Below are 13,768 nucleotides of genomic sequence, written 5' to 3'. Positions count from 1 at the left end.
AGCTTTTTTTCTTATTCTGAGTAAAGGTTTCCATCCACAGGACCACATCAGTTAGAACCATGAGGCTGAAGTCCTAACCTCAGCTTTCCCATTGATTGAATATGGTTGAAAACATATGCTGAAAACAGTGTGATAGTTACCTGGTTGGTTTTTATATCCCACATGTCAGTGAGTGCAACTTGTACAACTAAGCCACACTTAATGATTATCCGTATTAGTTTTCAAATCACACCTTTTTACTGGGGAAGGTTTCCATGCCACCTCCAGGCAAAGACAGAGCTTGTGGATGCCATGCTTCCAGTGTTTCAAGATGCCATGTTTTCTGAAGTGCCTCAAATATGTTTTCTCACTTGACTTCTATACTTTCCAGATATATCTATATCTATATCTATATCTATATCTATATCTATATCTATATCTATATCTATATCTATATCTATATCTATATCTATATCTATATCTATATCTATATCTATATCTATCGGACCTGAGCAGTAGGAGCTGAGTGATGGGTAGCTGAGAAGCCTGGGCTATCAGAGTCAGAGTGGGAGAGGATTCTTCCCTGAGAATCCATTTCTTTCCACAGGTCAGAGGCGCACAAGAATACTTGAGTTCAGATATGGGATGAGTTTGATTTTGTGTTTGATTTTGTGTTTTCAGCCTCTGCTCTTGCAAACAACTCCTGGACACAGTTGTGCTGAGATAGTCTGATGTGCAGCCATGACATTTTGGGAGTGTGATATAATTCAAATGTATGGACATGAGCCATGCAGTGCTATCTGGTTTCAGGCCGCATTATTTTACCAGTAAAGAAGTCATCAGAGAAGATTTGGGAACACAGAAAAATATCCATAATCAGTAACCATTCCTAGTGTTCCCATGCTGTGAAGAATTACTGAGATCTGCATTCCAAAGCTGAAATGTGGGATAGTGTTCTGACTTTCACAAGGTCTCTCTCACGCTTATCTTTCAGCTCTTCATTCCTATGGATTTTGATGGTTCTACTACATTTTACAAGCTTAGCTTTGTTTTTAAAATTGTTCCTATGTTTTCAAACACTTTAATACTTTTTTAATCACTTCTCCTGAAACGGAAAAGGATGCAATTGAAAATAGTTTTAATTTTTATTATGGCTTTAACCATTAATGTTCAACTGGTTCCTCCAGCCTATTCAAATCTGTTTGGAAAAAATACATATATATATTCTTGCTGCTGCATTTGAAACAGGAATGAAACAAATAAAAGCTCACACATTTTCAAAAGTCCAAAGATGAGTTTTGAAGACAGAACTACTGGCTATTTTCTAGAGCAATCCTCATCTCATACACACCCTGAGCTGTATCTTTAAGTACACAATACTCCTCAGGCAAACAATCCATGCCCCCATCCCCCACACCTTATCAAATTTCAATCCTTCAATAATGCTCACAATTTCATGAAAAGTCAAGACTTCGTCAAAGAAAGTGGAGGGTTCAGGTGAGGTTATTCAGTTTGCTGAAATCAAAATGTGAAGCCAAACCTTTCAATGAACTAAATTCCTTTTTACTGCTTTGTAGTCAAAGTATTTAGGAGCAAGTCTTTGTCATAAATTTTCCTTTGATAGGTATATGATATCATAAATTTAACACATAGAAGATGAAATTTTTATCATTTTAAGCTTGTATGGTTTACAATGCAATACTGTTATTTTTCTTTCTTAGTGTCCAGTCATTTAAAGCAGCCTCATCATTCTCTATAATAATAAAATATTTCATCTGGGTAATCTTGAACTGTCCATATTTACGTGGAGACCTAGCAATCAAAAGATAGACTCTACTATTTGGAAGCATTAGTTTTGGTTTGGTTTGTTTATTATTTTGGTTTTATTTGGTTTGGGGTGGGGTTTTTTGTGTGTGTTGTTGGTTTTTTTCAGTTTCAGAGATATAGAGACTAACAAACCTCAGTCATTCTATTAACTGTACATTGGCAAAATAAATTTACCTCTGCCAAATTTCTGTTACACAACCCGCAACAGCAAATAATGATTTTCTGTTGCATAGTTTCCTGTATCAGCTGCCTGGTTTAGTTGAAGGTGTCCCTGCTCTCTGAAGTGGGTTTTGACTAGATGATCTTTAAAGGTCCTTTCCAACCCAAACCATTCTATGATTCGGTGATTCCATGATGTGAATTAGGTAAGCACTCATTATAGTTTTCCATGAACCTGAAAGCAGGGTGATATCTCTTAAAACAAAGCATCAAGTATTTTAAAAGAGTAGTTTATAACAAAGAAAATGTTCTTAGAAAAGAATAGCTCTCAGGCTAAAAAAAAAATCTCTGCATCAGGGCTAACAACAAAATTGAGATTATGTATAAATTTCACAGACTGTAATTAAGATATTCAATCAAATAAGGCATTTGAGAGAAAGTGATATTTAGCATCCATGTAGAAGAAAGTGATAGTAAACTGTGAGGTCTGTTAAAGTAACAACACATCAACCACTACAACATGAAAAACAGTCTTGTGTAAAACGGAGAGCTTTTAGCACAAAAGCAAGGCTAGACAAAGAAAGTAATTATGTTCTTATCTACTGACAATTGCAAAAGGAGAAGTCAAGTGTAATATCATGTATTAAGAAGCAAAGTAGCAAACATGAGGCCACAGCCATAATTTTTGTTTCAGATATGTAATTACATGACGACACACACACAACAAAAGAAGAAACCTTTTTTTTTCCATCTATGTGATTAATTCTTGTTAAATCACTTTCTTTGGATTCAGTTCTGAATAGAAATAAAATTTAATAAACAGCTATATTGCTTAGTTTTGCTCTGAAGTTTTGATGGATTGATTCAACTTTCCCCATATCCATGCAACAAATCAGACATATGAGGGCAATTCAAGTAAGAAATATTCTGTTACTCTGAGTGACCATTCATTTGGAATGAGAATTTCAGTGATCTGTCAAGTATTTTGGCTAAATGGGTTTCATATCTAGTTAATATGAATTTAGTTCAAGGTTTCTTACAGATCTAAGTGTTCCTTATTCTGTTCTCTTTGGTGAATAAGAAAACTCCATTAAATTTTCTGGCACCTGGACAGGTATCATGTCAAATCAGTGCCTTATTGGCTAGCTATCCACAACTAACATTTTGGTAATTGTGATACTTATTATTGGTTTACACACACACACACATATATATATAATTAATATAATTAATATATAATTAAAAACATTAAGTTTTTATTTTATATTAATAATTACAGGTCAAGGTAAACATTTAGAATCACAGAATCATAAGATTGTTTTTGTTAGGAAAGAACTTTAAGGCAATGGAGTCCAACCATTATTTAACCTTACCAAGTCTAGTGATAAATCACATTCCTTAGTACTATAACTATGCATCTTTTAAACACCTCCAGGTACAGGGATCCTATATTCTCACTAGGGATCCTATAATCTCACTGGGGATCCTATGCCAGTGTTTGATAATCCTTTCAGTGAAGGACATTCTTCTAATATCCAATCTTGAACTTTTCTGGTGCAACTTGAGGGCATTTCTTGTTGTCCTATCACTTGTTAATAGGGAGAAAAGACTAACACTGACCTGGTTACCTGACCTGGCTGACCTTTCAGGCACAAGTAGACTAGACAATCCCAGTTCCCTTAGCCTTTCCAGACCCTTCTCCAAACCCACTCCAGTATCTTGTAGTGAGGATCCCAAAAACTTATCATAGTACTCGAGGAGCAACTTCACAAGTGATGAGTACAGGGGACAATCACTTCCCTGGCTGGACTATTCCTGATACACTCCAGGATGTTTTTGGCATTCTTGGCCACCTGAGAACACTGCTTGCTTATGTTTAGCCAGCAGTGTGACTGGCATCAAAATAAATCAGCATGGAAGAAATTGAAAGACTGGGAGACAGGGATTTTTAGGAAGCTGACATGGGGTAGTTACTGTAAATACTTACCACCAACAAATAACAGGACAATTGCACCAGTTAAGAAAAAAAGGGATTTGGGTTCCCAAATGTGTGCAAGTATAACCATCAAAAAGGATGGTTTCTTAATGGCACAGGGTCATATTCTGAGTCACTGCTGGATCCACTGTCAACATGCAATACACTAAACACAAAAATATAAAACTGAGGCCTTCGATTCTATAAAACAGAAAGGATGTAATTTTTATTTGTGTTACTGTTATTGCACAAGAGGCCAGTGACAAGGACCCCACAGTACTAGTCTTGGTACAAACACAAAACAAAGAGGCTGCCTGGGTCAGAAGTTTACAATCTAAATATAGCTCTCGATTTGTAGAGGGCAGGGTACAAATTGTCTGTTCAGTCTGGCCAGAACTGGTTTAGCATGTGCATCACATTCTTTTTTTCCATTCTGTTTTCCAAGACCAATCAGGAGGGATCAGCTAAGGAGCATAGTTCAGGCAGAATAGACTTAGTATTTTCATTTTCTTCTACATAAATAATGCAATGTTATTATGGAAAGGAATAGAAAAAGATTATCCTCTTTTCAGTTCCAGTCCCCTTGAAAAATATATTATTGTAGTTTGCAATGTTACACTTGCAGAGAGAATTTGAATATCAATAAGCAGAGAGATTTCTAAATGGATATTTACATATAATATCACTGTATGTTTACATTTAATATCATATTGGATTTAATTTTATTATGTTCAAGAAAGCAATTGGGTGAAGAATAAACACAGTGGGATGTTATCTCATTGATATGCAGAATCAATATGATAATCAAGTTGCTTTCATAAGAAAAAGCTTCTGACATTTCATCTAGGATCCCTAATTTTGTATTTACAATGTGGTGTGAAACCATATACTGCAGTCTTACTGTTTAATTAGGAAGATTACTCTTGTATCTTTTTCTTTCCTTTTTTTTTTTTTTTTTTTTATTTAATTACTTCTACTCTCCTTTCAAATGATGGAAGACTAATACTGGCTTCTACAAAAAAGTCATGAAGATTTTTTTCTTTTAAAAGAAAGTTTCATTAACAAACATAAGGTGAATATGCAAAGCAAAAGATCGTCCTAAATTTGTGCTAAATCCTTGTGAGAAGTATGCTTGTCTTTATGAGTTAACTTGTATTTCTAATATCCTAAACGTGAGCTTGTGAAGGAAGTTGGTCTGGATATACATTGCATTTTTAGCAAATATCGTCAGGCATTATGACTACTAGATATATGCTTCATGCTGTATTTTAGACAAGTCATTTCTTTTCCTTATTTTCACTATAATTTGTTTAATTTATTTTAACAAGTGCAACTATTATTTTCTTTGTATTTGGTCAAATCAGCCTCCAACACCATTGATGACTGGCATGTTACTTGTTCACTAACAGGTTGGCTGCAATACATAACAATCTACTCCTCAGAAAAAGAAAACCAAAACACAGTGCACTTTCCTAAAGTTCACAGACAGAACCCATAGGATGTTTTTGGTTTTGTTTTTGTTTTTGTTTTGTTTTTTATTACATGATTATATTTATTACATGATCTCTCTCAGGATGTATCATCCTTGGGCATCCAGATCCAATGACCAGTAGTGCCTGGTGCAGTTCAATAAAAGGCAATCTCAGAGTCCTGTATCTAATGAGGAAAAACTCCAAGCACCAGTACAGGTTAGGGGAGAATAACCCAGGAGACCTGGTGGACAGCAGGGCACCCATGAGTCAGGAATGTGTCCTCACAGCCAAGACGGTCAATGCTATCCTGGGGTGCTTTAAAAAGAGGTTATCCTTCCCCTCTACTCTGCCCTAGTGAGGCCATGTCTGGAGTATTGTATTCAGTTCTGGGCTCCCTAGTTCAAGAGACAAGGAACTACTAGCAAGAGTCCAATGCAAGGCTATGAAGATTATGAGGCAGTTGGAATATCTCTCTCACAAGGAAAGGCTAAGAGACATAGGGCTATTTAGTCTGGAGAAGAGAAGACTGAGAGGGGATCTTATCCATGCTTATCAATATCTAAAGGGCAAGTGTTAAGAGGATGGGGCCAGACTTTTTTCAGTGACAGGACAAGGAGCAACAGGCACAAACAGGAACACAGAAAGTTCTATCTGAGCATAAGGAGACACTTCTAAAGGTGACAGAGCACTGGAACAGGCTGCCAGAGAGACTGTGGGCTTTCCTTCTCTGGAGAAATTAAAAATCCACCTGGATCCATTCTTGTGCAATCTGATCTAGGTGAACCTGCTGAGGCAGGGGGGTTAGGCATATGATCTCTATAAGTCCCTTCCAACCCCTACTATTGTGTGATTCTGTGAACTGAAGGGTCTCATCTACTTAGGCTCACCTTTAAACCCTAGAACATCCCTCAGGCAGTATCAAAACACTGGGCAGACACATTACCCTTGCAATGGACTAAGCAAAGATGACAGTGACAAACTCTTTCACACATATCTTCAGTGATGTGAGAACACCTCTTGAAATATGTTTCTCTGTCTGAATTAAATAAGCTTATCCTTTTGCAAACTGTTCTATAAAAAGTTATGAGAGCTGAATGTCTCTAAAACTGATATATCATTAAAGCTTCTACAACATTTCAGGCATTGCCACTAGTAATTTTGTGCGTAAGGATTGACTGAGTCTCTATTCAAGAATAAAAAACGAGTAGTGTGCCAAGAATGTTGACAAGAAGCGATATAAATCCAGTCTTATCTCAGTGTTATTGCTCTTGCCAGTCACTATCTTACTATTAAGATAAAGCAAGTTACCCTGGCCTATAAGATACTGATTGAAAGCTGGATAATGATTTCTGAATTTCTCTCTACAGCTGAAATTTTGGAGAGAGTCTGGAAGATGGATTGTCAAATTGCAAATTTACATTTTAGGATGTGCACATAAAAAGCAATTTAATGAATTTATATGCCTGTTCATATGTATATTGCTCCCTGTCGTTCATTGGCATAAACAAATAAACTCTACTCTTGATGAATAGGTGTGTATATAAATATGCTATCTCTGCTTTTTGGTATGGCATTTTAGGTGTGCAGAGATATTTAAGATAAAAAAGAAGACATTACTTTTATCCCAAATTATTCCATTAGAGTGATGTACATCTTGATATTTTGGAAAGACTGGTGTAGCTTAAATATTGCGTATCTATAAACATTGTGTGCATATGTGTGGAATTTATAGTTGGACAGTTCAATTCTGTAAAATGTTTCATGCTTTTAAGTGTTTTGGGGGTCAGTTCAGTATGTGTTTCTTCTCCAGATGCTGTAGAATTTAACTGTTGGTTGGGGTTTTTTTTTCCCCCTGTGGACTGTCTGATAAGTTATGATTACATCAAACAGGAACCATGATGGAGAAAAAGAAGTTATGAGAATCCAGAAATTTATGTGTTCCAAACAAGAATTAAACAAGAGTGTAAAGATTTTTACACCCCATGGTCTTAACAGATTTGGAGTGACATTTGCTTTTACTTATCTTGTGAGAGCTTATTTCCTATCAAAAGCACTTTGTGTTTCAAGAATTCTATAGTTTTTCACTCTATGGGCCACTTTTCATTTCAAAGCTGCATTTCTCACAAGTTACTCTGGCTTCATCCTTCAAGCTATCTGTTGAAGCAAGGATGTACCCAGTGTCCTATGTGTAAAGCATCTAACAAAAGAGAGCATGGGCTGAGTTATACCACCTGAGCTTCAGGAGTTAATATAATATTTTAAAACTTACAGAGCTTGTTACTGTGGAGCTGCCTTTGTATTCAATGGATAGCAATAAGCACCTTCTGGAGATACATTTTGCAAAGATAAGACTGCAGGAACAGTCTTACGTAACACTCACTTAAGTGATTCTTAACTCACTGTACATATTTCTCCTAGGTTTTCTCATTGTCCTAATAATTTCTATTTGGGGATAACTTTAAAACTGTACTAAAAAATGCAATTATAACATATTCATTTGGAAGAAAAAATGCCTACATATAAATATGTTCAAAGTTAAGTGCATGCTGAGTTAAAGAGCTAACAACAAATGCACACAATTTATACACGTTAGATTTTTGCATCACAGCATTCTGCTATTGACAAAAATATCAAAAAACAAAACCAAAAGTCAAAAGAATAGTTGCTATGATTTCTTTCCTCATTTTACTATATTCATGAGCTCAAAGCCCTAAGTTCCATTTAAAAAAAAAAAAAAAAGTGTTTATTTTAAATATTATGTTAGTGTATAACTATGAAATTAACAACTGTTCTGCTTTATAGTCCTGGGCTAGGCAGCTGACAGGATTGTCCTTCAATTTTTGTCCGGCCTGCCCACAATAACCTTCAATGTCAATATCCACTTCTTAAATCTGAGATTAAAAAACAAAACAAAACAAAACAAAACAAACAAACAAAAAAAAACACCTAACCCAAAATATACTGTATGGTATAAAATCAGAAATAGCTAATGAATTGCTTCCAGCCCTGATCATTATGACAGCTTTATGATTTACTTTGTTAATTGATTGAATTAAAGGATTGCCTAATCTAAGTAATTTCCTGTTTTTAATTAGTATTTAATGGATTTCAGGACAACAATATTTTAATCTTCACTGACACAAATTTCACAGTTTGGTGTGAAATTCAGAAAAAAGAAATTAAGGCACGGTGTACCTACCATGTGTAGATCTAAATGTTTCATAAAGTCTTATGTAGGCTCTGTTTATGTTACATGTATCATACTTACATAAGCTGGCATCCTTTACAGACCTAAAAATCCCTTGTAGACTATAAGCAAGCAGTATTATCTCCATTTTTTACACTTAGAAATTTAGGCATAGAGGCTAATCTGAAGTTCTGTTTAGCATAAAAGCTTTTCATCCAGGGTTTTATATCAGCTGCTTCTCTCTAGTGTGTTGGTATTTCTAAAGAATAATACATATATTATACACATGACACTTGCAAGAATGATATTTTTTGCCTTCAGTCTATGCATAGAAGCTGAGGAATAAGAAAGAAAACTGACTTTCCCAAAGCTGGGCAGACAACATGTGGCAGAATACACATCAGCATCTTACAAGTCTGCTTCTCATCTAGTGTGGAATCCTGGATTTACTCTTGCCCTCCTGTTTTAAACAAGAGCTTTCTATTTACTTGTTAAATACTGACAGATGTCTTCAAATCTGAAGATCACTCTTCTTGCGAGAAGCTTATTTTCTAAGTAGACAGTGTGAAATGGAATGCCTAAATCCCTGTTCCACCTAAATTGGGACTAAGGCTTCAAAACCTAAATCCCACTCAGTGATACAGTCTGCTTCATTTCCCGGGGAGTCTACAGGAAGGATATCCACACTCATTAGGCCTCTCCTTTCTCAGGACCTAATTTTAATTTCCCAAATATGCTCAGAAATATTTGCTGTGCAGAGTTGGAAAACATCTCTTGGTGTAGTTTTCAGTTTAGTCAATCATGCACACTGTGCAGATGTGCCCAGAGAAGATCCAAGGTTGGAAAACAATAGGACCACAAGAGCGCAAGTACTGCATAGCTTTGGATAATACTAAGACATGAAGCATTCTGTATGACAATGCCTTCCATTTCTCTATTTACATTACTGTAAGATCAAAATACAAGATAAAAAAACTACCAAGGAAAGGTGGAAATCCCTTGGCTACCCATTTTAAGAGAGCTTCCCTCATAAACTCCGACTTCTGGACCATGATCCACCCTTATGGGGAAACAATGTTTCATCTTGAAGATATTTTCACTTAGAATATTCCAAAACCTCAAAAATGGTCATTCAAAGATAGATTGAACTATCTCTAGAGAGGGAGACTCCACATCCCCCCTCGGCAGCCTTTTCCAGTGTTCTGTCACCTTCACAATGAAAAAAATTTTCTTCATGTTTGCATGGAATTTCTTAGGCCTCAACTTCCACTCATTGCCTCTTGTCCTGTCATTGGGCATCACCAAAAAGTGTCTGTCTCCATCCTCTTAGTACTCACCCTTTATATATTTATAAACATTAATGAGGTCATCCCTTAAACTCCTCTTCTCCAAACTACAGAGCCCCAGCTCCCTCCGTCTCTCTTCGTAAGGAAGATGTTCCACTCCCTTCATCATTTTTGTGGCTCTGCACTGGATTGTTTCAAGCAGTTCTATGTAATTCTTGAACTGAGGGGCACAGAACTGGACACAATATTCCAGATGTGGCCTCACCAAGGCAGAGTAGAGGGAGAACCTCTCTTGACTTACTAACTATGCACCTTCTAAATATATCCCAGATTGGCATTGGCCTTCTTAGCCACAAGAGCACATTGCTGGCAATGGAAGGGAGGAGAAAGCAAGGGTATTTTAGGCAAAGCAAGCAAATGTTAATAAAAGGCTAACAGAGACATATAGCTCAGAATTTGAAAGGGAAGAGACTAAATAATAAGCTAGGAGACACTGAAAGGAGAAGCTTCCTTTTGTCCGATTCAGATATCATTGATGTTTACTTTTTGTTTCTGTTTTTTTCCTGTTCAAGTCAGAAGGACCATAATATACCAATATTTCACAGTGCTGTTCATTTTCTGCTCAGGCTGCAGAAAATGCAGCCTCTCTTTATAAATGTGCCATAACTTAACTTGTAGACTACTGATTACAAAACTATGCTAAATAATATGTTATTGGAAAATTTTATCTATCTGTAGTAATTTTTATTAATCTTACATACACAAGTGCTTATGCCAAATTATAAAATATGTCAGTTGTTTCATTGATTTGCAGTATGAATTACAACTGTCATAACTTAAATTACTTCTGGGTGTGCAACAGTGCTTGGATTCACAGCATCATCATTCAGGATTAGTCATTAAGATAGGGAGACGCTAAAATTTCAATCCCCATATGTGGTTAGCAAATTCTGTAGGGCAATGTGTGGTGTAAATGAGGTAAAACCAGTGCAAAGGCTGTAAATCTCATGGAATTTAGTATGCAGTTAGCAGCATGTAGATCCATGAATGTGATTAACAGTCTCATGCAAGAAAGGCAGCTCTTCTATCTGTCAAGACCTCCACAAAGCAAAACCAAATTACACATACACAGATCTTGAATTCTCCCTCTGGACTTGTGTTTCTCTTAGCTATAGATTTTCATTCTTACTTTTTTCCCCAAATGTAATATTTAATACATCTAAAGGTTGCCATTTTATTGAGGAATTCAGGCAGTGTAATCCTCTGGGTGACTTCCTTTGATCATATGTGTTACATTTTAAATTGAATATATTGACAGCCTATATAACATGCTTTGTCTTGTACATTAATTTTCAGAGAGGTTATAATGTATGCCAAGTATGAATTGTAATAAGTTCTTCTGCTTATGTTTTAATATCATGACCCCTTTCACAAAAGGACAAAAACCTTCTATAAATGCTCCTTTCAAGTAAAGGATGTCATTTCATCTCAAAGGGCCAAGTGAAGTTCACTGGGGACCATGTTCATATGCCTTGACTTAGGCCTCTAAAAATTGCTTCTCTCAATCTGAACTACACATGTTCCCAGCATAGTCTACAGACTATGGTTATTAAGGGTCTTAACAGTTATTAATTTTCTCCCAAATAGTCAATTTTGCTAGGTCAGATGGATTATCCTCTGGAGGTGCCTGTCTCTGTAGTAACTCCTGAAAGAGCTTATATTGCCTAGCTCAGCCCTCAGCAACTCGCTTTTGAGATACATAGGGTAGGATTTGGTTGCTTAAAATAGATGCCCTGAGTCATTTGACGTGCACTCCGGTATCCAAGGCACATACACAATGTGGCAGGGCCCACAGATAGCCTAAGATCTTCTAAACTAGCAGCTAGAGAACAGTTAGGATAATCCACCACGCAATGAATGTCAAATGTCTATTTGAGCTAGCTGAGTTCTATCACTGATTTTAAGTGACATACGTTCCACTATGAATGAATCCAGTAAATGGGTGAGAGAATGAAGGATTATGTTTTCTCCCCAGAGTACCAGGTTAAGATTAGGCAAATTACATTCAGTAGTTTTGGAGTTAAGATGTTGAAATTTGGATGTCAGCATATGGTCATTTATCTGTAAGATGGGTAGCTGAACTCTCATGACTACCAGTTGCTATCTTCTGCAACCTGTGCTGCTCAAGTGTATCTTATACATTCAGACATTTTGTTGGCTGTGATGTAGGACTTACTAGAGACCAATACTTGGATGGACGGTAGCTGAACAGCACCTGTGGCATCTCCAGTAACCTTGACATCAATATGTGGGCAAATGGATCAAACCCCTCTTACAGTTACTGGAGTCTAACAATCACAAAGTAAATGCCACAAGAAATACTTCATAACAATAGATGAATCACACCTGAGATACATGATTTTGTAACCTAGATCTCCATTAACTGTTGTGAAGGCTCTGGTAACTAGAACACATGTAAGTGCCTCAGTCTGTGAGTCAATCCAATATCGAAATCTGACTGAACTCTGGTTGCATGACATGAGCTACTTCTCATATAATCCTCTCTAGACAAGCTCCACATTTTAAGTGTGTATTCCTCTTATTCATTATCAGTGTTAGAAGGCAGATAAGACAATCCAGGGGTGCCTTTTTCAGTAGGCTGTGACTGTAGCATTTCTGCTGAAAGCTGTGGGACTAATCTGACTGTCTGGAAATTTTGATAAATGGGACACTATCTTGTTCCCTAAAACAGTATTTTGTTTGCAAAATGCCTCAGAAAAATTACTTATCTCCACAGCACCAATGAAACCAACTCAATCCTAGCAGCAACTTTAAAGGAATTCTCTGTTTAGCTGCTCAAATGAACAGATTTAAAAGTAACTTAAATTGTCGTCTCTGTTTGCACACGTACTTATGCTGAATCTGGAGGGGCCTTTAATCTAGCAGACAGGGGCAGGATAAGGTCTAATAATTGGATGCTGAAATCAAAAAAGCTCAAACTAGAATTAAAAGGAAACTCATTTATTTTTTAACTGCTTAATGAGCTAACTTACTAGGGCAAATTACGAAGTGTCATTGTAGTCCTTAAATCAAGATCAGATACGCTTATAAAACATACATCTTAGTTTAAGAATATACAGCTGGGCTTGAGGCAGAAATCCCTGGATGAAGTATAGCCTGTGTTATGCAGATCTCAGACTAGACAGAGGTCAAACTAGTTAATCATAATGGTCCTCTACAGCTTTAAAATTCACAAGCCTATTAATTTCAAGCAATAGGCAAGATATGTTCATGTAGAACTTAATTTCCTTGGGGTCCTTAACCCCATCTTCCTCTACACTACTTTCTGCCCCTACGTGGGACTTGAGTCTGCTACAGTTTTTTGACGAACTGTGGTATTTCAGGAAAAACAAACAAACAAACAAACAAATACAACAAAACAAATACATGCACACACACAAAAACCAAAACCAAACAAACAATCCAACAAAAAACCACAAACAAACAAACAAAAATCCAAATGATCATTTCACTTCATTCTCACTTAAGTTTTGGGAATTGCATTTACCTGAAATAGTAGTGAAGTGGAAGATTAGGCACACATTTGCTTTCACTAGTATTTCATGGCTCAGTTCTGATCTGGCATATTTAGTGAGACATACTCTGTTTTAGTTTAGTGATACCATGGAAGCATCTTAGGAATCTTTTTTTCAGATTATCAATGTGGTTCTGCTTCTGGAGGTTCAGGTGACAATGTTGTGCTTGCTTAGACAATTGGGATGTATAACTTCCCCTCCCTTTCTTCACAGGAAACAATTATATTTATGTGGCAAAAATATAGGGACATGCTTACTGTAGAAAATATCAGACTTCCTTCATAAAC

The sequence above is a fragment of the Dryobates pubescens genome, chromosome Z, assembly GCF_014839835.1.
Source record: "Dryobates pubescens isolate bDryPub1 chromosome Z, bDryPub1.pri, whole genome shotgun sequence".
NCBI lineage: Eukaryota > Metazoa > Chordata > Aves > Piciformes > Picidae > Dryobates > Dryobates pubescens.
Note: the sequence above shows the minus strand (reverse complement) of the source record.